We start from the raw sequence: 25431 nt of genomic DNA, 5'->3' as shown, positions 1-25431 counted from the left end.
ATTTCCTTTGAGTGCTCTTATTTCGTTGTATACTTTGTGAGCATCAGAATAAAAGTTCACAGAAGTAAGGAATAATGACCAGCTTTCTCGCTTGGAGATGCGTCGAACACGTTTGCCATTTGCCTTTGCGCGCTTAAATCCTATTAGGTTTTCAGTCGTGGGGTATCAGCGTAACTACGACCATGCCTTGTTTTGTGTTTCACGGGCAGTCTTACATTTTGAATTCCACCACGGCCTTCGTTTGTTTCGTGGCTTACTTGATGTTTGTGGAATGTGTTCTTCTGCAGCATCTATAATGTGCAGCGTGATCAACAGTTGAGATTCGTCAACGCCTAAGGCAGTAACTGATGAACAGGGCAGAGCTGAGTGTTCCCTGAACATCTCCCAGTTGGCCGCATATTCTTTAAATTTCCTGGGACTAGATGCATTTACATTTTTATTGCCTGTGTACTTCACAGAGATGGGAAAATGGTCACTTCCATATAGATTGTAAATGAAAACCCACTCTGTAGCTGCCAAGAGCATCGGAGAGCCAATGGCTAAATCAATGGCTGTGTACGTAATATGAGCTGAGCTGTAGTATGTTGGCTGTTTTGAGTTGAGTAAACATGATCCTGAGGACAACAAAAACTTTTCAATTAGTGCACCTCAGAAGTCCGTTCTTGTACATCCCCATAATGGGTGGTGGGCATTAAAGTCTCCGACCAGCAGCCATGGTTCTGGGAGTTGGTCAATCAGCTTTTCAAAATTTTTGTTGCATAGTCTATGATCTGGCGGAATATACAGCGAACATACCGTTGTTATTTTGCCGAATATTAAGGCTTGTATTGCCACTGCCTCTAAGTCTGTGTTAAGGATGTTTCGACAAGCGATTGACTCTTGTGTTACAATGGCAACGCCACCGGAGGGGTGAGTACTGCCTTGCCTATCTTTCCTGAATACGCGATACTGCTTGGGAAAACTTGTGTCTGTTGGTTTCAGATGCGTTTCGTGCAGACAAACTATGGTTGGTTTTCGGCGAGGAGTTCATATACGTCATGCAGATTTTTTAGAAGTCCTCGACAGTTCCAATAAATGATGCTCTCGGTAGCCATTTTGGTAGGTGTGGAAAGAATATAGAGTAGGGTTAAGATTCGCCACCCTTATCAGGGGGCTTAATTGGTGTGTGTTTTTTTTTATTTGAGGCGGTCTAGCAGGCCCCGCCTCTCATTGGCGGACTCCCTAGGCGCCGCTGACGCTGCGGAGTCCATGCTCACCTCCATCGCCTCTGGTGAAGGCATGGAGGCAGGAGGTTTTTCAAGAGGAACCAAGTCCCTCTCAGATGTCTTTGGTGTCCCGGACGTCTGGGGGAAAGTGACCTCCGGGATTGCAAAGACTGGTGCAGCCGGTAGCTGCTTAGTGAGGAGCCGTGGTGGGAGCACGTCAGCAGCATTGCACTGCGTGCCCACCGTTACTTGACGCGGCCTGGCCCCTCTGCGGGCTGCGTCACCATAGGGAGCGGAGGAAAGCATTCTGTGCTTTTTTCGCGCCTCTCCGTATGTTATCTTCTCAGTTATCTTAATATTGATTACTTGATTTTCGGCCTGAAAGGCTGCACAGGACCGTGAGTATGCAGGGTGGGTGCCCTCACAGTTCACACATTTGTAGTCAGTTGCACTGCATTTATCGGTTGCATGGTCATGCGCGCTGCATTTTGTACATGTAAGGCGTCCTCGACATGTCTGGCTACCATGCCCGTACCGCTGACACTTGAAGCACCTGCGGGGGCTTGGTATGCACGGGCTAACTTTGCATCGGATGAATTCCACATTGATAAATTCAGGAAGTGTGCTCCGGTTGAAGGTGAGAACAATGTGTTTCGTTTTTATTTCTTTATTCTTTCGCCTGATTGTTATTCTTCGTACTGCTGTTACACCTTGGTTCTGTAGGCCCTCAAGGAGATCTGATTCTGTTTCGTTTAGGAGGTCTCGCTCAGAAACCACGCCCTGGCAGCTGTTAAGACTGCTGTGGGGTGATACCTGAACGTCAAGGTGAGCAAATGTTTTTGTTATGAGGAGGTTGTCAGATTGACTTTTGTCTGATACCTCTATTAGCAGGTCACCAGATCCTAGTTTTCTCGCTTTATAGTTTGCCCCAATGATGGCCTTCAGAGAGTTGGCAATCAGAAAGACTGACAGTTCATTTACTGGTTGAGATTCGGTTATAGAGCGCAAGACAAGAAATTTTGGAAAGTTCTCAGTTGGTGTACTGATTTTTTGCGTCACTTCGGTGCGACTCCTTTTTGGGGGTCGATCAGGTTTTTTTAAAGGTAGTTTTTCCATGCAGTGTGGATTGTTTAAGGGGTCCTAAAATATGTCGCCTCTGGTTCGCCCTTATACGCAGAGGAAGATCCCGGAGCCCCTCGCCTGGTGGACAGGCGAGGGGCCCATCGGCCTAGGCCTGACCATGGCCTCGAAGGTTTCTTCCCTCCACCTCTCAACCTATCGCCACGGTACGGATTACAGCTTCGGTATGGGGGCTCAGGGTCCGTGGTGGCACCAAGCACCAACACCTAGTTTACACAAGTTGCCCTTGCGGGAGCTCTATCTTTCAGGCACCATTTTATTTTTGTAATTTATCTTATACCGGCCGCTAATTGCATATTCTGGATTTTGCACGTAACTATTTTATGCATAGCCATGCCATGAATAAAGAATATCTAATTTTACTCTAAACACTACGTTAATTAAGCAATGTTGGCAGAAAATATGCAGGCAGTAACTGTTCCAGGCAGTAACTATCTCTAAATTTTTCCTGCGCCATTATTATTCAACACACACCACCGAAATAAATATTCAGATCAACATTTTTGGGGGAGATGTAGGCAGCCCACATTATTGTAGTGTTGGGAATAAATTTTTCTTATGTTACTGAGTATCGAATACAAGGTAAATAATTATTGCTCAATGTTTCACATTCGATGATTAATGGAACTTGGGCAGTACCGAAAACGCCAGATTCAACCCATGAGCGCAGCACGTGGGCCAGCTCGAAACGGTCGTCTCCGCAAAGCGCGCGCCGGTACAATTAAGGTATTGGAGGGGTTCATCGAGTTAATTAAAACCATGATCAATGGGGTGGCACTGCCTTTATAAACGTAGGACTCATTAATAATTCTGATATGCTGCCCACATTCGGCTATCTGGACTGAATGCGAGCAGCCCTGTTTGGGCTGCTCACACGGATACAGATTGGGACAAATCACGACACAATTGGACAGCCCACACGGGGCCCCTCTGGGTACGTGTTGCAAATCCCGCATAGGACCCGTATGGGCTGTCCCCACGGGCCCAACGCGGGACCCCTTGTCGTAGCCCTTTGTGCTACCTTGGTGAGTAATGAACCGAAGGATGCCATCCCAGTCCTTATGATCTGCAGCAATGTACATAGGCAGCATGTTGGTAAGTGTCAAATCAGTGCATTCTACCAAACTTCGTTTGGGGATTATATGATGCCAAGGGGTGAAAACTGCAGGCACTGTGGCGAAGTTCTTCGACAACGTCCGCTGTGAATTGGCATCTATGGTCACTAATGACAACTGCAGGAGGGCCGTGACAAAGAATGACAAATTGAAGTTGGAATTTAGATACTTCAGACGCAGTAGCAGATGGTATCGCGGCAGTCTCACAATACCGGGTTAAATTATCTACGCACACAAGAATCCATCGGTTTCCTTTAGAGTACTTTGTAAAAAGGGCCAAGAAGGTCAATGCCAGCTTGCTCAAACGGGGTCGTTGGACGTATGCTGGCCACAGGTTTTCCGGTGGCCTTGAAGTCGGGAGCCTAAAACACTGGCATTTCGCTCAGCTTACTACATAGTGCTGGATAGTTGAACGCACCTTCGGCCGGTAAAATCGCTGATTTGTGCGGTGGAGTATTTGGGCCGGACCCAAGTTCCCAGACGTCGTGCAACATTTCAATAAATAGGATGCGCAAGCTTTCCGGTACGACAGGAAGCATACGTGCTCTCCCAGAGATACAGTTTTCGCAAACCAATCCCCCGCGAGTACAAGAAGGCTTCTTTGTAGAATCTTTCGCCGCGCCAATAAAGAGGTTAGTGTCTGATTTTTGCATTTCTCAGTTCAGAAAAGTCGAAGATCGGGGAGGGCTCGTGAAAGTGTTGTCCAGTATTCATCGAAGTTGTCTGCGTCGTCATCAGTCATTTGAATCGGCAAACAGAAAAACCAATCAGCCTCTGAGTGTTTATGACTGCTTTTGTGCACCACAGTAAAATTAAATTATTGTATGCGCAAAGTCCATGGGTGTTACGAAAACTCAAGAGCCAGCAAAGCGAATGGTGAGCCGTCACGACGGTGAAAGCATTCCCGTACAGATATAAGCGGAGCCCTGTACAGCAAAAACGGCGAGACATTCCTGCTCTCTATCCAACTAACGTTCCCGCTTCCTCAACAAGCGACTGGCATATGCTATCACATGCTGATCGCGGTCATGGAATTGTCTAAGTACAGTGCCCAACAGATACTGCTTGCGTACGTGTGTACTTCAGTCGGTGCTGATGGGCTGATTAAATTTCGAGGTGAAAAGAAATATCAGATGACGGAAAGCAGCGTCAGATTCGCTGGTCCAATGTAATGATGCATCTTTATGTAGTAGACACGTTAGTGGAAAACCAATATCTGCAAACCTTGGTATAAAGCGTACGAGCGTAGCCCTAAAAAGCTCTGCAGCTCTTTTACTGATAGGGGCAGCGTAAACCTTTTCATAGCTTGAATTTCCTTGGGATCTCGTCAAATACCTTCTTTATCGACTAAGAGACAAATACCCTTACAAAATGTCTATGATCACTTTATGCGACGTCTTTAGACAATAGGATCATAGAAGCTATCGACCATCAAAAGAAAGTCTTTAGAACACATATGATCTATGTATGACCTCCCTTCCGACAACTGGCCACCGTGATTGAATAGAATGTATTTACATAGAACGTATTTATACCTCCTATGATTGGACTATTGACAATGTATATTGTCACGTAGGGGTGACAAGGTCGACGACACAAATGAAGGGTCGATGATTGCACTTAAGAAACTCTTTATTTGGGCTGACTTGCGCCCGCAAAAGAACTAAGCAACTCGGCGGCGGCGATAGCAGCAAACGTGCTCGTCGATCGTCGAACAAAGAATGCTCGTCACACTCGGCAACGCTCAATTTAAAGGCTGCCCTACTGAAAAACCAAAAGTTCTACGGGGCAATAACCTCATAAAATCTCATTTAATCGCATAGAGTCTCATACGGTGCACATCATTATCATAAAATATCGTACATAATTTATGATAATGTACAAGAAACTATGAGAACTTATGCAATTATATGGGACTTGTACGAGATTTCTTATGTGAATTCAGTGAGATTGTGTGAGAAAATGTGAGGTTATTGCCCCTTACAGTTTTTTCAGTAGGGTGCACAGAACAATCTAGATAACGTCGCAAACAGCTACCAGCACGGGCTGGAACATTGTGGAAAGACACCCGAGTGGCCGGAACCTTCCAGACAGATCTCGGTGCGTCTTGCGCTACGACAAAACTGATAAAGGTGTGACTCGCGACATCGAGCAGTAACAAACAAAGATTACAGAACTGATACGCGGTCCAGAATCAGAGTGATAAGCCTGTATGCCGGCGGCTGTTAAAAAAACAACAAATACTGTTTTGCAGGTTTCGCGGCATTACTCCCCCCTTAAAAAAACATCGCCTCGATGTTTCAAAACAAAGAAACTTAAACATAAACACTGCAAAGTATAAACACCACAGATTCTTTAACGCGCGTAATATGGCTTCAGTCGTACAACATGTACAATTTCTGGGCGTGCGCGTCGCCGTTGTGATGCTGATGTTCCGTCGGGAATGACTTCATAGTCCAGGGGTCCGACGCGGCGAAGGATTTTATATGGCCCAAAGTATCGACGCAACAACTTTTCACTTAATCCGCGACGGCGAATTGGTGTCCAAACCCACACTTGGTCTCCTGGATTGTACTCTGCGTGGCGTCGTCGTAAATTGTATCGTCGGCTGTCGGTGCGCTGTTGGTCTTTAATACGCAGCCGTGCGAGTCGTCGGGCTTCCACTGCACGCTGCAGGTAGGCGGCGACGTCAAGGTTGTCCTCGCTGGTTACGTGCGGCAGCATTGCGTCGAGCGTCGTCGTGGGCTCCCTGCCGTACACAAGCTTAAACGGGGTCGCTCTGGTCGTCTCCTGGACTGCCGTGTTATACGCGAAGATCACGTACGGCAAGATGGCGTCCCAGGTCTTGTGTTCAGCGTCGACGTACATAGCGATCATGTCCGCGATCGTTTTGTTCAGGCGCTCCGTAAGGCCATTGGTCTGGGGATGGTACGCAGTTGTTCGTCGATGGCTTGTGTGACTGTATTCCAGGATGGCTTGCGTCAACTCTGCCGTAAACGCCGTTCCCCTGTCCGTGATGAGCACTTCTGGGGCACCGTGTCGCAAGAGAATTTGTTCGACAAAAAATTTGGCGACTTCTGCCGCGGTACCATTTGGTAGTGCTCTTGCTTCGGCGTAACGGGTAAGGTAGTCAGTGGCCACGATGATCCACTTGTTACCCATAGACGAAGATGGAAAGGGGCCGAGGAGATCCATCCCAATTTGTTGAAAGGGCAGGATTGGGGGCGGAATCGGGTTTAGTAGTCCTGCTGGTCTGTTCGGCGGCGTCTTGCGTCGTTGGCACTCACGACACGTCTTCACGTAGTGGGTAACTTCGGCAGGCATTCGCGGCCAGTAATACTTCTCCTGGATTCGACGCAACGTGCGCGCAAATCCGAGGTGGCCTGCTGTTGGCTCATCGTGCAACGCCTGCAGAATTTCTTGCCGAAGGGTTTTAGGCACTACGAGAAGCTGCGTGGTCTTGTTAGGTGCGAAGTTCTTCTTCACGAGGAGGCCATTGCTTAACGTGAAGGATGATAAATGTTGTCTGAACACACCAGGAGGGGAAGCGGTCTTTCCTTCCAAGTAATCGGCTAGCGCTTTCAGCTCAGGGTCTGATCGCTGTTGTTCTGCGAAACTGTTGGCGCTTACCGGTCCCAAAAAGGCGTCATCGTCATCGTCCTTCGGGGGAGAATCGACGGGAGCGCGGGATAAGCAGTCTGCGTCGGAATGCTTCCTGCCCGACTTATAGACTACAGTCATGTCAAATTCTTGAAGTCGTAGGCTCCATCTGGCAAGGCGGCCGGAAGGATCTTTCAAATTAGCCAGCCAGCAGAGCGCGTGATGGTCGCTTACCACCTTGAATGGTCGGCCGTATAGGTATGGACGAAACTTAGAAGTAGCCCAGATGATCGCAAGGCACTCCTTCTCGGTCGTCGAGTAATTGACTTCGGCTTTTGTGAGAGACCTGCTAGCGTAGGCGATTACTTTTTCCTGTCCGGCAGTCTTCTGGACGAGAATGGCTCCTAGGCCTACACTGCTCGCGTCGGTGTGAATTTCGGTCTCGGCGTTTTCATCAAAGTGGCCAAGTACAGGAGGGCATTGCAGGCGGCGCTTAAGTTCGTTGAAGGCTTCTCCTTGCGGCGCTCCCCATGTAAAAGGTACGTCAGCCTTTGTAAGCTGCGTCAACGGTTCGGCGATCCGCGAAAAGTTTCTGACAAATCGTCGATAATAAGCGCACAGCCCAAGGAATCGGCGCACAGCTTTCTTCTCCGCAGGCTGTGGGAATTGTGCGATTGCAGCTGTTTTCTCCGGGTCTGGGCGAATACCGTCCTTGCTAACGATGTGACCTAGGAACCGGAGTTCTTCGTAGGCGAAGTGACACTTCTCTGCTTTTAGCGTTAGTCCCGATGACTTGATGGCTTCCAGCACTGTCTGTAGTCGTTTTAGGTGGTCTTCAAAGTTTGACGAGAAGACAACAACGTCGTCCAAATATACCAAACAAATTTGCCACTTCAAGCCTGCCAGAACTGTGTCCATTACTCGTTGAAACGTGGCTGGTGCGGAGCAGAGGCCAAATGGCATCACCTTGAACTCATAAAGGCCGTCCGGTGTGATGAATGCGGTCTTTTCGCGATCTCTTTCGTCGACCTCAATTTGCCAATATCCGCTCTTCAGGTCCATCGATGAGAAGTACCTTGCATTCCAGAGCCGGTCGAGAGTGTCGTCGATGCGGGGAAGCGGGTAGACATCCTTCTTCGTTATGCTATTCAAGCGGCGATAATCAACGCAGAAGCGAAGTGTGCTTTCTTTCTTCTTGACCAAAACGACTGGTGCCGCCCAGGGGCTGTTCGATGGCTGGATTACGTCATCACGCAGCATTTCCTGAACTTGATCGCGAATGGCCTGGGGTTCTCGCGGCGATACACGATAAGGGCTTTGGCGCAGAGGTCGGGCGTGTTCGTCTGTTATTATGCGATGCTTGGCCAGTGGTGTTTGTCGTACCTTCGATGACGATGAGAAGCACTCCCCGTAGCTTCGAAGCAGACTGAGAATCTGGTCTTTCCTGTTGTGGGTCAATGCCGGGTTGATGTCAAATGTGGGCTGACGGAATAGGTCCGGTGCGTCTTCCAGCGTTTGGTCGTGGAGGGAGAATACATCTTTGAGGTCCGCTAATTCGTCGAGAAAGGCGATCGTCGTGCCCTTGTTGAGATGCCGGTATTCTTCGGTGAAGTTTGTTACCAGAACCTGAGCTTGACCTCTCAGGAATTTCGTGATGCCTCTTGCGATGCCGACACCTCGTTCTAAGAGCAATTGGAGATTTCCTTCGACGATGCCTTCAGCGGTTTCGATATTGGCGCTACCTACGCAGACTGCGATACTTGATCAGGGCGGGACGTTCAATTCTTCGTCGAGGACGTTTAGAGGGATGTGTTGCATCGACGTCGTCGTAGCAGAAATGGCTTTGTCTGCAGAGAGCTTGATGAGCTTGGATCGCAGGTCGATGATAGCCCTATGTTCATTTAGGAAGTCCATGCCTAAAATCACGTCGCGGGAGCACTGCTGCAAGACCACAAAGCTGGTGGGGTAAGTACGCCCATTTACGGTTATTCTTGCAGTGCATCGTCCCGATGGAGTAATCAGGTTGCCACCTGCGGTGCGAATCAGCGGGCCGTCCCAAGCGGTGGTAACTTTTCTGAGCTGAGAGGCTAACGGTCCACTAATGACTGAATAGTCAGCTCCGGTGTCTACTAGGGCAGTGACTCTGCGACCGTCGATATCAACTTTAAGGTCACTTGTTCGCGTCCTCGCATTGCACGTGGGCCTTGGTGTCCGATCTCGGCTCCGTCGTTTCTTCAGGTCATGGCCGGGGCATACCGTTGTTACTTCGCTGGGCGGCGGTGTCTGCTTGCACTTTGGTCGTGTTGTCGTCGATGACGTCGTGTGGAGCGGCGGTAAAACGGCTGCGTCGTCGTTAGTGGTCGTCGGCGGCGGAGGATCTTCGTCTTTTCGCCGTTGAGCAACCTCACCTCCAAAGGTTGCTCTGTTTAGTTTCCCCTGCGCGGGCTTGGGGACCTTCCCCGCATACTCTCATCATAGGTACGGCCTGGCGACGCAAAGCGGGCCCTGTACGGCGATGGAGATCTGAACCGACGGCTTGGTGTCACAATCTCACCGCTACGCAGGTAGTTGTCAATTTCTTGTGGTCGTTCACCTGGGCGTGGTCGTGGAGCGTCGACTGCAAATCCGCGGAGACCGATTCGTCGGTACGGGCAGTGCCGCAGAATGTGGCCGGCCTCACCGCAGTGGAAGCATAATGGCCGGTTGTTTGCAGTCCTCCAGGCGTCGCACTTCCTGGGGTTTGGGGGTCGTTGGTAGGCTTGGCGGGCGGGGGCCAAGGGGCGGTTTTCAAGAGCAGGACGGTAGCGGCGAGGGCTGGGAAAGTCATTACGTCGGGGCGGAGGGCGACGTAATGCACCAGCGTAGTTCATCGCTGTTGCCTCTTGTGCTGGAACAGTCGCAGCCGTCGCTTCAGGAACGCCCAGTGCCTGCTGGACTTCTTCACGGACGACGTCCGCGAGCGTCGCCACCTGGGGTTGTTGCGATGATGGCATCAGTCGGCGGAGCTCCTCTCGCACGATCTCCCGGATGAGGTCCCGAATGTTCTCTCCGCTTGTAGATGCGCTGGGGAAGTGGCTTGAATAGTCTGGTTGAAGTGGTCGCTCGAAGTGGCGCATCCGGGTGTCCAACGTCTTCTCGATGGTCGATGCTTCACTTTCAAATTCTTCCACAGTTTTCGGCGGGTTCCGGACAAGCCCCGCAAAAAGCGACTCTTTAACGCCTCGCATTAAGAATTTTACTTTGTCATCTTCGGTCATGTTAGGGTCGGCGCGGCGAAACAGGCGTTTCATCTCCTCTACATAGGCCAGGACGGGCTCGTTTGGTAGTTGAATTCTTGATTGGAGGAGGGCCTGAGCTCTTTCTTTTCTGACAGAACTTGTAAAGGCCATCAAGAACTGTGCTTTGAATATCTCCCAATCCTTGAAAGAAGTCTTGTGATTTTCAAACCAAATTCGGGCATGTCCTTGAAGAACAAAGTAGACCTGCCTGAGTTTCGCAGCGTCGTTCCAGCCGTTGAATTCTGCCACACGATCGAAAAGGTCCATCCAGTCTCCAGCATCTTCATCCGGCCGTCCATGGAAGCAGGGGGGCTCACGGGGTTGGACGAAAACAACCGGTGCTGTAGGCTGGGCCATTGTCAGCGTCGATGCCTTCCGAGATCGAATGGGGTCAGGCAGCAGACCGTGTTCGGGTTGTAGGCCTTGAAGGCGGCGGCTGGCTCGGTGACCTGTAGGCTGGTCTTCCAGGGCGACAGGAACACGGCTTGGGTCTTCGCTTGAAGGATCAAAGGCAGCACCTCCACCAGATGTCACGTAGGGGTGACAAGGTCGACGACACAAATGAAGGGTCGATGATTGCACTTAAGAAACTCTTTATTTGGGCTGACTTGCGCCCGCAAAAGAACTAAGCAACTCGGCGGCGGCGATAGCAGCAAACGTGCTCGTCGATCGTCGAACAAAGAATGCTCGTCACACTCGGCAACGCTCAATTTAAAGGCTGCCCTACTGAAAAACCAAAAGTTCTACGGGGCAATAACCTCATAAAATCTCATTTAATCGCATAGAGTCTCATACGGTGCACATCATTATCATAAAATATCGTACATAATTTATGATAATGTACAAGAAACTATGAGAACTTATGCAATTATATGGGACTTGTACGAGATTTCTTATGTGAATTCAGTGAGATTGTGTGAGAAAATGTGAGGTTATTGCCCCTTACAGTTTTTTCAGTAGGGTGCACAGAACAATCTAGATAACGTCGCAAACAGCTACCAGCACGGGCTGGAACATTGTGGAAAGACACCCGAGTGGCCGGAACCTTCCAGACAGATCTCGGTGCGTCTTGCGCTACGACAAAACTGATAAAGGTGTGACTCGCGACATCGAGCAGTAACAAACAAAGATTACAGAACTGATACGCGGTCCAGAATCAGAGTGATAAGCCTGTATGCCGGCGGCTGTTAAAAAAACAACAAATACTGTTTTGCAGGTTTCGCGGCAATATGGACACCGTAACGACTGTGTTCCGATAATTGGCCCCCGTTATTTTAAAGAATCGTGTTCATACAAAGTATTAATATCTTGTGTTAGGTTAACCATATTTCAAGTGTCCAATAATAATGTGTATTTTACTCACTGTTCACATGTGTGTAATATTTCGTGAAAAGTGAGACTGGTGAAAGAAGCAGACGCAAATTCATACCTTCATTCATTGCACAAGCCCTTGACACAGAAGCACTTGGTTTCCTACGGCAACAATGACATTGTGTGTGTGATGTAGCAGCCATATCAAGATTTATCATGGTGTCACCTAGAAAAGAAATATACATGCTCAAAACTTTTCTGCCAATTTCACATGCTTTGTGCTAGCATCACAGATCTCTCTTCACTCAGATGCCTCTTTTTCCTCAAAATATGCTAACTGCATGGTTTCCGACTATGTTCTGTACAAACTAGTACCTGCAAAACACCCTTAGGAGATAGATACTATTGCTGTCTTTAGTTGTATTCCCTTTGATCCTCTATATTATTCAAAATTGCTTAATCACAATAGGGGCCCAGGAAACAAAGGAGTGCAATTTACACGCCAGTATGCTTGGGCATCAGAGTGTTAATCAATAGTAAACTCTCTCCTCTACCATTTGCTACATCAAGCAAATAAACATGTTGAGCAGCAACTTATCTCATACATTTTGGTGCATGCTACCAGCAAGTGATGCCAGTATGCCTGTTTGCTCCCGTTTTTCCTACTATGAGTGATATCTATGTTTGCCATAGCAGATAACACACACACCTAAGTAATTACTGAAGGAGACCAGCTACACCAAGTTTCTAGGTGAATACAAGAGCAATAATAAGGAATGATGAAGTATATTATAGTTACCCTAGAATATGCAGTCACACATACTTTTTGCGACATATGCCGGTAACAAGTCTCAATAGTGTATTCCCATAGAGCAAGAAAATAAGAAAGTGCCACTCATGCCTATCTTTTCCTTTCAAGAGCTTGTCACCAAGGTAAAATCTTTATCACATATGAAAGCAAAATTTAGAATACCTTTCTTTTATAAGACGTCCACATGGATGCTGAAGAAACTACGCTGCTACGCCCCACTGCTACCTGTCTCGGAAGTCAGGTTGCCTCGTTGTTACTTGTCGCCACAGACCACGGCAACAGGGAGTCTCCAGATATGGCTGAATGAAGCACCAAGAGGACAGAATATGCATACGAGAACACTAGCCAGAACAGCAGGAAGAAAGTTCTTTTGAAATATAAAAAAGGAAAAGTCAAATGCACAAGTAACAGAAATAAACAAGGAATACTTTATATGGTTGCTGAGTAACAGCATGAAAAGAGGCCCAGAATTGGAAATGCAATGCTCCACTGAGGAAAATTACATAATCATAAAATACATCAATACACAATAATCTAGGTATTCTCTGGAATAGTGGCAAGTCTTATGTAGGCACTATGTTTCGGTGATATGCGGAAAGAAAGACAAGTCAGATGGGGTGGTAAAGAATGACTGGTTTGGTTTATGTGGTTTAACATCCCAAAGCAGCCCAGGCTATGAGAGATGCCGTAGGAAAGGACTTCGGAACGTTTGACGAGCTGGGGCTCTTTAACGTGAACTTACATCGCACAGGACATAGATGCCTCTTTGCTTCCTCAATTTTGAGCTTACTGCTGAACTGGTTGTACTCAAAATAGGTTGGTGCTACCTTTGTTCAAATTTAGACGAGGTCTTTTTGAGGGTACAAGACTAGCATGTGTTCCAGACACATTCTGGGAGACGCGTTGGCCTTGTACAAAGGCTTAAAAAGTGGAGGGCTTGTCTCATTAAAACACACCCGGCCCCCGCATAATCACTTTTTGGTGCCTGGTATTGCCTGTTTTGGCTCGTCAATTCTAGGCTACCGACAATAGGAGCTAAAAATTTTCATCCTTAAAAAATCATGCAGCTTACTGCTGGAATATGCAGTCACACATACGTTTTGCAACATATGCAGTTAACAAGTCTTAATAGTGTATTCCCGAGAGTAAGAAATTAAAAAAGTGCCACTCATATCCATCGTTTCCTTCAAGAGCTTGTCACCAATGTAAAATCTTGATCACATATAAAAGTAAAATGTAGGAGAAATACCTGTATTTTATAAGAAATCCACATGAATGCTGAAGAAACCATGCAGCTACGTCCCACTGCTACTTGTCCCGGAAGTAAGGTTGCCTCGTTTTTACTTGTCGGCACAGACCACGGCAACAGGGAGTCTCCAGATATGGCTGAATGAAACATCAAGAGGACTGTATATGCATACGAGAACACTAGTCAGAACAGCAGGAAGAAAGTTCTTTTGAATTATAAAAAAAGGAAAAGTCAAATGCACAAGTAACAGAAACAAACAAGGAATACTTCATATGGTTGCTTACTAACAGCATAAAAAGAGAAGCCCAGAATTAGAAATACAATGCTCCACAGAGGCAAACTACAGTAAAATGCTTGTGCACAAAATTCTCTTCTAGAGTGGAAGATTCAGTGCTATATGAAAGGGGTTACATTTATCTATTGTGCGTGCATATGGTACTATAGGAATATATTACTGTCTGGGAAGTCAACCTCCACACCACCAGGTATCAAACTATTTCAGAAGTTTCTGAAAGATTTCTATGCAATGACAGGAAGATCTTTTACTATCAAACTCAGTAGCAAACAACACTAAGATCTCTTGAGTCCATGTATGTTTCGCTTAAAAAAGTGCGGACAAAGGAAATGTTGCTGCTCCTTTTATATTTTTTACTTGTAACTAATACTGCATCATTTCCAGCTATAGCAGGCGTGAACACTATGCAAACAAACAATAGAGGTGAGCAAGCTTATCTAAAAATTTAGAATGACTTTTTGTAGCAAAATGAACAGAAATCATTTAACTAGCCATGTACAGGAGACAATGCATGTATTTAAGCAGAGCTGCACAGATTTAAGAGCCTTAAAAGCTCTAGCAAAACAACCTTCTTGTCACTGTTGCCTTTTCACAAACACTACAGGCTGGCCGAGAGCTAGTTTACATACAATACCTCTAATTATCAAACGTTCAACTGATAACTTTTTAAAATACATTGATACGCTCAGAAACACATGGCTGAGCTTTCAAAACATTATCTGTTGGACAGAACCCTCATTATACTCTTGGATAGGTCTGATAATAAAGATCAGCATGGCGAACAGCCATTCGGCGCTTCCATGCACTATGCAAGCTTAATAGCATTATCGTATCTTACAGAACACTTGTAATTTTCGACACCTGAAAACCAAATTCCATGGGGGTTTAAAGGGACATCTTTGAGCTAAGTTCACTGTAGGATATTGCCCCAAAAAAACCCAATCACAACAATCTATAAACAGATGTTCGACAGCCTCTGGCTTTCTGCACAAAATACAGTTCACACCCCATGGCAGAAAGATCTTTCTCTGCCATGTTTATCCAGGCAGAACCCAAACATGCAATCTAAAAAAGAACATTTTTAGCAGGCTGTAAAGGCATTCGTTTTTTATGTTAGAATACATTATTATTTGATACCCATAAAAGGGCAGCCACACTGACACTTCCCTTCGTATTGCAGCCCACTCCTTCTGCAACAAGCCCACTCATGTTCGCAGAACTCAAAAACACACAAAACAAAAAAAAAATGTTCTCCAAAAAGATAAATATCAAAATATTAATTTTGTTATTGCTAGTAACTATTTAGCTCTAGGGTTAACGACGCATTTATTTAGGTTGTTAATAAAATTGCATATCTTGGTGGCTAGCAAGAATGTAAATATTTGTGTATATGCTGCTTTGAGCAAAGTAAATATTCTCGTTTAGTCACAGAAATACAGTAGAATACCACTTGAACGAACGTCACTTAGACGAAGTGTTCAGTTGTACGAACTTTATTGAATCCCCCCACCAAAGCTATATTGAACACTATGCAAACGCCCTTCATTTTAACGAACTTCAGTTATTGCTCATTGCAGTTCAACGAACATTTTCCGCAGCACCATCCTATGTCTTCAAAGTCATACTGAGCACTTAAAAAAGCACAGCCCGCATCTTTGTAGCATATTTTTATGTTAAGAATTACTCTTCATTATCGCGTGAACAAAAGTGGCCGTTATTTAGCTTTAAAGTGAATTGGCTGTCTAAACTAGCTTGTAACCAGATGAATCCTTAGCTGTCTTTGCACGCTTAATTAGCTGTACAGTCGTAGCCAGTCAAAGCCAGATCTTCAGCCCTACTAGGCCTTTTAGCTCCAAGAATTGAAAACGCGTGCATTTTGGTTAACCATGAATTACTTGGAGAAAATGAAAACCTTTTCTCCTCAGCAGGCCGTTGTGATAGGCAAGGTTCTCAGGCGCTTGCACAGTGATTGAGTTCAAAACCACTGTAGTCCTTTCAAAAGTGCTGCAAAAGGTTACGCATTCACTTGCAATTGAGTGCAGTGACAAATAAATAGGCTCAGATAAGATGTGAACAACCTATGTTTCTTGAAGCTAATGGAAACAATCTTCCACACATTTATTTCAGTCCAATGAACTTTCATTTTAACAAACTTTTTCCTAAGGTCCTTTGAACTTTGTTCAGGTGAAGCTTTAATGTATGTGCACATATGCTGAGGCAGTCTAAATAAACAGTAACTGAATGTCAGCATGAACACGCACACATATGCACAGTGCAGTCAGCTATATTATGAAGCCATGTTTGCCACTGAGCTATTAAAACACAGGTTTACTCAATTTTGCCTCAACTAGAAATAGTAGGTACTACTGCAATAAAACAGCTAAGTATATCTCCTGTTTTAAAGCTCTGAAGAGGCCACGAAAATTTTTCGTTAGTGCAGACTATGAGCAAGATACATCAACAGGTCAGTCTTGTGCTAAAAACACAGCAAGAATCATATAACAACGCCGAGCTGGTTTCAAGCTTTGCTTTAATGAAGCCTGTTACATATCCACCCTTTATACTCTAAAAAAAAAGACAATAAATGCAAGAAAGCATGAACCAGTAAAGATTTTACAGTCATAAAGCAAACACAAGAATGCATAAAATATCAGCATGTGATACCTACCAATTCAATGTCTCCTTTACAGGAAAGATGCTTTAGGGCAAGGCACCCATGGATGATAGGTTAAACAGCCCCAAAAGATTCATGACGCTCTCTGCCGCATATTCAGGCAGCGCTCCCTCGATGGCAGATGAAATCTGCTGCAAAAGCAGTGCGACGATACAATTGCATCAGCCGGACTGCGAGCATTATTGACACACGAGCCATAAATGCAGTAAAAGAAAGACTTCATTAAATCCATGATAACATACTATTACTTTCCCTGTACTTCTAAACAAAAGCTGTCTCAGAAATTGAATTCCTAGCAGCTCTAGGTCACATGCCATAAGCCACCAAAAAACTCTATCCTATCACCTATTTCAATTCTGGCCCTTGTCAGCAATGTCAAACATTAATAAAACGAAGAACTTCTATAGTTGAATTTCACTTTTTAATATATATTGTTTCTCTGTGAAGCTTAAAGGCTCTTAGAAATTAAACAAAACAGGAGACTAAGTTTGAAAGCTCGAATCACTTAATTCACAGCCAATTGTTAGCTTGACCCACATAACTTGCCACGCCTCCGTAAAAAAAAAAAAAAAAAAACCGTTGGTCCTTGGGACTTCAATAAACAACACAAACATAAACGTTGGGACTTAAATAAACAATACGTACTGATCTACTAAGGATATAAATATAACTATTACTGAGTTGGAGTCTGCGAATTGTTATGAATAAAATGATATATCACAATCTGTGCTTACTATAAAGGAACGCTTAAAAACAGTATACTTTTACGCGCAAAAGTCGTTGCATATGGACTATTCCAATAAACCTCGAATTACCGGCTCTATGTGCAAATAGCTCAACAAAGAAACGCTATAAATAAAGAAGATAGGTAGCGAGCGATTGCACACATCTGATAGAATATAAATATAGCAGGTTTTATACGTCTACATCGCTTTTACGCAGTACAAGGCCTCTCTCAATATTTGAAGCTGACAGTTATGGCTGCGAGGCCAAGCGGTTGTTTACGTTTGAATAATTGATAACTCCGCAAAAAACGCCTGCACTATCTGAACTTTGTTGCAAAGTGACCGGAAAGAGGCCTCGGACAATCGAGGATTACTTTTTAGAACCTAACTAGGTGCTAAAAACGATAAACGATGAAAAATCTTCCTAGCAAATTGGTCGTGCTGTGTGCAGCAAATTAAAAAATGGGTAAACGCGTGTAAGTTAAAAACTGCTCAGTTCTGAAACATAAAATTTTCCGTGAGTATGCGCAAAGACAGGAATGAAAACGTTTGGCAACTTACATTGAAGATATCTGGCAGAAAGAACGATTTTTCGTGCTCGACGTCGCCAAACGCCGTCTCCATGAAAAGTTTTTTGCAGCTGTTCGGTGAACAATCACGTGACACATAGGTACAGTGAACTAGAATATTCCGTAGCCAAGCCGTAGCCTCGGCGTCCGCTCACACGTGTCTCGTAGAGCTGGCTTTTTTTTTTCCAGTCGCGCTGCCGCGCTGTTCAGACGAAAGGCGGGAAGCGTGGAATGCCGAGCGAGCGCCGGTTCTGTGCGTTCGCACGCAATCTTATGCTTTCGTTCTTTTTCTTCCGGTGGTTTTGTGGGTTGGCTGGTATTCGAGGCGACTCAGAGACTCGGAGTGGCGAGCCCGCTTCTTCACAGCGCGCTGCACAGATCGTGTGTTTGCTTTCCTCATGGTAATGAAAACGAGTTCTGACCGTATAAGGGGCCATAGATATTGAATACCTGCGCATGAGTTATTTGCACACACGCCCGCTCATACATGCAGCTTTGCAGTGGCGGAAAAGAAATAGCTCGCAAGAGTGGTAGAATTATCCATTTGTGCTATATAAACACGAAAAATTGATTGCATGATTTGGTTACTTTTACACGGAGACAACTTCGTGAATATTTTGTGAAACTGTCAAGCCATCCTTTTTGCTGTATTGATGACATCACTGCGGTATTATCATGAAATTGCCCTGTTATTCGGTAAACACATATCTATTTTCCTTTTTTTTTGCTTTTGATGCTGTTCATCTCTGTAATGCCTGCAATGTTTATGCCTGTGTTTATGCCTGTAATGTGTTCCATGTAAACTAGCTTCCTGTTGAACTGTCGCCTGCTAATGTATGCGCGGGTCCTCGGCACTCTCAAGCAGTGTGCAACTGCTTTCTCGCTGAGGAGCCCCCCCCCCCCCCCCCCCCTTTTCGGATTTGAAAATAAGATTGATTGGTTGATTGACTGATTGATTGAAGGGCGCGTAAATGTTGACGTATCAGTCGAATCGTCAGCGCTACCTAGCTGCCGCTCAGGCTAAAGCAGTCCATACCTAACTTTAAAAAAATAAAAGAAAGGAAGAAAGCGTGCAACCTTCTCTGTGATTTGCCGAGGGCAGCTCCAAGCCGTCACAGGTTTGATACCGCGCTGTCTACGTTGGCTAGCCTGCCCGCTTCTCCCTTCATACCTTCCGCACTTGAAGGGGGGGGGGGATGCGTGCGTGCGTGCGTGTTGCTGTGTGCTTTGCTCGCAGCACGGCTAGACGCTCCCCCTCCTCCAGCTCGAAGGCGCGCGCTCCGATGGCCAAGCGCCTCCTTGCATCCCCCCCCTCGCATTGGATTTGAAAGACATCTTGCAACCATCCTCTCGAGAGGGTGGCTGCAACTAGAACTAGCATAACGTTCCCAATGGATCACAACACACGGAAGGATGAATGTGTTCAGCTAAAGCTGGTCGATATTCCGTGGTTCTGCATGGTGAAGTGCGTGTTAATTGTGCCGTAAGCGCGCCTAATTGATTTACAGAACAAGGTCAGAGCCATGGACCGCAGGTTGCGCGGTGATATAGTTCACGTGGCTGAATGAGCGCGATGCAAAGGCAGAGAGCGAATATGCGTGTTTCTGCTGGCGCATTCTATGCCGTTATGTGTGTTAGTTCGCCGGCACCCCCCCCCCCCCGCCCCCTTCTCCGCGCCTTCCCTCTTCCCGCTCTCTTCCTCCTTTCCCTACCCTTGCCCTTAGCACGCACCTCACCCAGATACCACCTCCAGCAAAAACATAACAAACAAAAGCAGAACCTGTAGAGCACTCGCTCGGTTGACGCACATGCCCAAAGGCTGCTAGGTGGTGTCGGATAACCTCCGCGAGCGAAACATACGATGCGCGCAGTCAGGAACAGATGGGCTGAGTTATGGCCGCTGCCTTGACGGGAGCTGCGGCGCAGAAGTGAATAAGACAATTGCTAACATACTGAGAACATGGAAAATGTCGGCGGCGCGGGCGCCGATCTGTTTGCATAAGTGGTGGGCAGGGGCGTAGCGTGAACAGCGGGGTGGCTCGGCGGCGTCGCGCGCACACTTCTAATCCCGATCGAGTCGATAAAAGAAAAAAAAAAGACGTTCATTTTTTTTTCTGATGAAAATTTTGTCCTTGCCAGGGAAAAGCACCCTCCATTTTCCAGTATTTCGGCGCATGAGAAGGGAAGGAGGGCGGAGGGGGGGAGGGGAACTCGTTCGGTATTTACTGAAAATGTGCATATACGCAATAATTGTGTGTATGCCATTAAATAAGGCTAAAGTTCCGCCCATTTAGCTTCTGAGCTACGTGGATCCGAGCGTCCAGGGCGTGCGCCTCTTGGAGAGCATCGCGCGGTGTAACCCAACACCAACACCGCGTTTACCTTCTATTTGTGATGTTTTAGTCTTTAATGGTGCGAGCGAGCTCGATAACAGGACTCAGTGCGTCCTCAACAAGAGCGGACGCTTGACGAAGAAATGCGCGATGAAGAAAGAGCGAAAGTGTAACCAGGTAAAATTTTCAAAATATAACCTTATACGTTTTTATCTATAATTCGTGCAAATTGATCGTATCAATTGTCCTTTTCCATTTCTTTTTTTAACAGATGTTATTCGCAATAAAAAGTAATTCCAATATGATTTGCAATGAGCAGCATGTACTCGGTCAGTTAATTAGGACTATATACTTTCGATCTGACCATTTTTTCTGGCATGCCCAATTGCTTCAATATATTTTAATAGCTGTGTATGGGTGGTATAACCAGACATAATTTTCGAGGGCATTATATACGGCACCGATTGAAAAAATTGCAAAAAAGGCCGAAAGAAGGAGTTCAAAAACTTTCGGAAGGTGTTCTGACCTCGAAAAAGGCCCTGGCTACGCCCCTGCTGTATATTGACAGGAGTATATACAGAGAAGTATATTCACTTAACAACTTGCTATGTACTAACTTTATATGAACTGATCTAAATACAAAAAAGTAATCGTGTACGAACTACTGTTGACGACCATTTTTGTAAGGGAGATAACAATTGCTTCACGAGTCCCATAATGACATTTAATTGAATTCAATACAAGACCAGCTCGTTCGATGCAATTAAGTACGATGTCCAGACAGCTCCTGGGCTCACTAAACGTTTTGACAAAAATACGTCGTCCAAGAAACGTAAACAAATTTGCTACTTTAGTAAACAATGGATTGTATCCATGAACCGCTCGAATGCGGCAGGCACATTACATAATCAAAAATGCATAACATTAAATTCATATGGTGCTACGAATGCCGTTGTTTCTTTATCTGCAGTGCGCATGGTGATTGGCCTGTAGCCTGATCTGAAGAAAAGTATGAAGCTGAGTGTAGGCAATCAATTTCGTCATCTACACGTGGAAGCGGGTTGACATTTTCCTTCATGACTGTATTTAAGCGACGGGTGTCAACACAAAACCTCCACGTGCCCTCGTTCTAACAACAATAACTGCAGCTGCCAAAGCAATAGAAGATTCTCGAAGGACGCGCTTTAACACCTCTTGAACTTGCTCATCGATTGCCTTACGTTCAATTGCTGAGACTAGATAAGGCTTCTGACGTATCGGAGGTGCGGCCCAGGTGTTGACCATGTGATGAATATGATTGGTAGGCAGCGGGAGTCGTGTTTGGCAAAGTCGAACACTGTCACGTGCTTCAGAAGTACTTCCACTAGAATGCGACGCTCAATTGTGGAGACGTAATAATCGTAGCCTTAACTTCGGTCTCCATACATGGTCGCATGTACTGCTCAATGACAGAGCTGTGTAACGCCGCTACTGAACCTGGCACGTATTCCTGGAAATTAACCAGTTTGAGGCCACGAGGCAACACAGCTGGCTCTTCAGAGTGGCTGACTGTCCAGAGCTCGGTGCGGCCTCTAGCGACATAAACGGACACAACGAGTTACAGCGATACTCTTCTTTGACCAGGTGAATGTTGTAGGTTCTACTGCAGCTTCACAAAATTCGCCCTTTTTGCAAATATAGAAAATCTGAACAAATTCTGCAGGTAAAGATGGCACAATTATGTCTTCTTTCACCGCAAATGATCCAAAATCATGTGTCGAGTCATCCATAAGAGCCGAAAGTAGCGAAGAATTCAAAGCCATCTCTCCCGTGCGACAGTCTAAAGCTGTACCAAACTCTTGGAGGAAATCAATCACATCATACATCACTGTGAATTTTGTTCTCAAGTTTAGGCCACACATAACAAAAAGTGAAGCGCACACACCAAGTGGAACTAAAATTCCCCACCGACAACACGGAATAACAGTTCATGGTCACCAAGAAACATTACTTTCCTACCTAAACGCGTTCTTAAAACTCACTCATGACAGATACTGCAGCTCCAGTGTCCACAAGAGCCATTGTTTTCGCACCGTCAATAAACACTTCCAAATTATTCTTTAAAGGTCCACTGAAACGACCACCAAGAAGCCACTGATAAACGTGTTCAGTGTGTAGAACAAATACTTTTGAGCACTAACCCAAAGTAGAACTCCTTGTAACAAAGCCAGCGATTTGTTATTAATTTTTAAAAACAGCATTTCTTTAAATTCGCGGGCAGAGAAGTCGTCGTTTGGCGGTGTCGCATGGAACTACTTCCTTGACCCCTGACGTCACGGGTGAGTTGACTGGCAAGGCTTTCATCACAGTCCTGTATGAAGCTCATATACAGGACAGGTCACGTCCGGCTTAACTGAACCTGGACAAACTCGTCATGAATGGAACTGATACGGGATAGGGATAGAATGTTTTCTCTGATCAACACATGACAGGGCGGATCGTGAAGCTCAACCGGAATGAAAACATTGGAACATGCGTGCGCGCTAAATGAGCATGAAGCCATACATATTTTCATTATTACAGCGCAAGGACGGCACGGAACAAGAGGAGGACACAGCAGCGCTCCGTGCCGTCCTTTAGCTAATGTATGTAACCAACTCGCCCAAAATGTTGTACCATACATATTATACGTTACAAATTTTCTGTATATGTGGAGTACCGCATTGTTTCACAAATACCTAGAAGATATGAAGCCGCGGATGTGTGCGCTAGCAGGTACATACGCGCATTGCGTTGCCTTTGCGCGCGCAATAGTCGCTGCAGCCTGTGTGATCACGCGGTGTAACTTTTATATCTGCCACTGAAGATCTGCCACCTTCAACGCAAAAGTTCACACAAGAACTTAGTGGTTTGTTAGCGAGGATAAAAATACGCTCGAGAATAAATGAATCATATCGCTGACCATCGAAATATGCACGGATTAGCAGGATATCGGGCATCGGTTCCTCGAGCGTTTAGTATGCAGAACACTTGTCCGATGTGAATTCATTGACCTCGCTGCTCCACTGGCAGCAGGGGAAGCTAAAACAAGCAGTATTACAAGTGTGGGTGCTCCGCGTATCTCTGTAAGTAGCAAAAATTACATGCGTTCGAAGACGAGGACAAAACACATCTGCACTAGTACATTGCCACATTCTGAGGTTTGCCTGCAAGAAAGCGATGCATATTGAAGATGTGGGACAGGGATAATCCTTCGGATAGCCAGGAAAACGATTCAGCGCGTTTAAAGGGCGATCGGTTAATTTCGACCAGAAATTCTATAGCCCACACAAATACACATGGTACGAAAGAGCAATGTCGACTACATAAACAGAAATATAACTAATATAACCGTGGTTAGAGTGTACACTTGTGGATCGTGAAGACCTGAGCTCGAAGCGCTGCTTGTAAGTTTTTAATTTTTTGCTTTTAAAAGTTTTATTGTTTTTCAAATGTAGTCATATTATTTTTTAGCTCTGCATACGTTTTCTAGCCAGACGTCGTTATTTGTTTTTAGAAACTAGGGCCGCGGAACATATATGAATTTCCGGAATCATAGCTCCATTGGGTTTCATATCTGTCCGGCCTGTATCAATTAACCAGAAACCCGACGAACTCGTGACTTCTGGGACTGATACCGAGCAGGGTATTTTCGTTTCTGAACAGAAGCCGTGCCGATCGATGAAGCTCTACCAGAATGACCATACCGGAGCACGCTAGACAGCTAAATAAGCATGAAACCAAACATATCATACAAATATTTTGTACATAAAGAGCACGCGTCGCTTCACAAATACCTCGAGAATAAGAAGCCGTCGAAGTGTGAGCTAGCAAGCATATATACGCGTATCGCGTCGGTTTTGCGCGCGCAACAGTCCCTGCAACTCGTACCATCTTGCGGGACATCTTCATGTTTGCGACTGACGATCTACCGCCTTCAATGCGAAAGCGGAAGTACGAACGTATCGTTTAGCTAGCGAGAAGAAACATATGCTCGAGCAAAAATTAAGAAACATCGCTGGCGATATAAAGATGCACAGATAGCCTCATACTGGGCGACGGTTCCTCGAATGTTTACATATTGAAACCACTCAGTGGGAATTGTATTTGTTGACGTCGCTGCTCCGCTGGTAGCACGTGAAGTTTGCACCGGATATCTTTGAATGTAAGAAACTTACAAGTGTTCGAAGACGATGACAAAACACATCAGCACTAGTAAACTATAATATCTTGAGGTTTGCCTTTAATAAAGCGACGCACTGTAAACATATGGGGCATTGGCGAACCCTCGTGATAGCCCGGAAAAGATTCAGCGTGTGTAAAGGACGATTGGTGAATCACAGCGACAAATTACACAGCCAATGAAAAATACAAAGAACCAAATAGCATAATAGTAATAAACCCCTAAACCACCGGCTAGGATTAGGCCACCTGTTTTTGCGATAGCTGGTCAGTCATTATTTGTTTTTTAGAGACACTACTGATCCTTTCTTATGCGCCCTATGCCAAGTCAGACTGAGGCGTCTACTACTGGAGTACGTTGTTTCAACTGAAGATTTTTGCGCAGGGATTAAGGGCTTTTATAGAGAAGTTGTAGCAAGTGTTCGGACCTTTCAGCGCGGTTTTCAAGTGATTATTTGTCTACAGTAAAACGAAAGAAATTGTACGGTGCATTGTGTGACATTATGTTGCCTGTGCCTTTGTACATGGCCTCGTACGATGGCGGCCCAGGTGCAAATGTTTTAAAAAGGGTAAAAAGACTGCAGCTGACGCCAGGAGCAAAAACCTTCCTTTTTTTTAAATTGCACACCAGAAACTTGCCGGTAAAAACATTTTTGGAGAAACAGGGCCCAAGGTAAAACAGCGCAAAACCACACACAGGACGCAGAAACGTGAGACGAACACAGTGCCTGTGTTCATTTCACTTTCACAGGACGCAGACAGGTGAGACGAGCACAGGCGCTGTGTTCGTCTCACCTTTCTGCTTCCTGTGTATGGTTTTGAACTGTTTTACCTTGTGATGATCAACCAACTAGCCCGTAATGTGTTATTCACAATAAAAAGGGATTATTCATACCCTGGGGATCACACTGTTTAATATGCAGGAA

The sequence above is a fragment of the Amblyomma maculatum genome, chromosome 10, assembly GCF_055883805.1.
Source record: "Amblyomma maculatum isolate TAMU_Amacu chromosome 10, ASM5588380v1, whole genome shotgun sequence".
In the NCBI taxonomy this organism is placed as follows: Eukaryota; Metazoa; Arthropoda; class Arachnida; order Ixodida; family Ixodidae; genus Amblyomma; species Amblyomma maculatum.
This window is presented reverse-complemented; position numbering follows the sequence as displayed.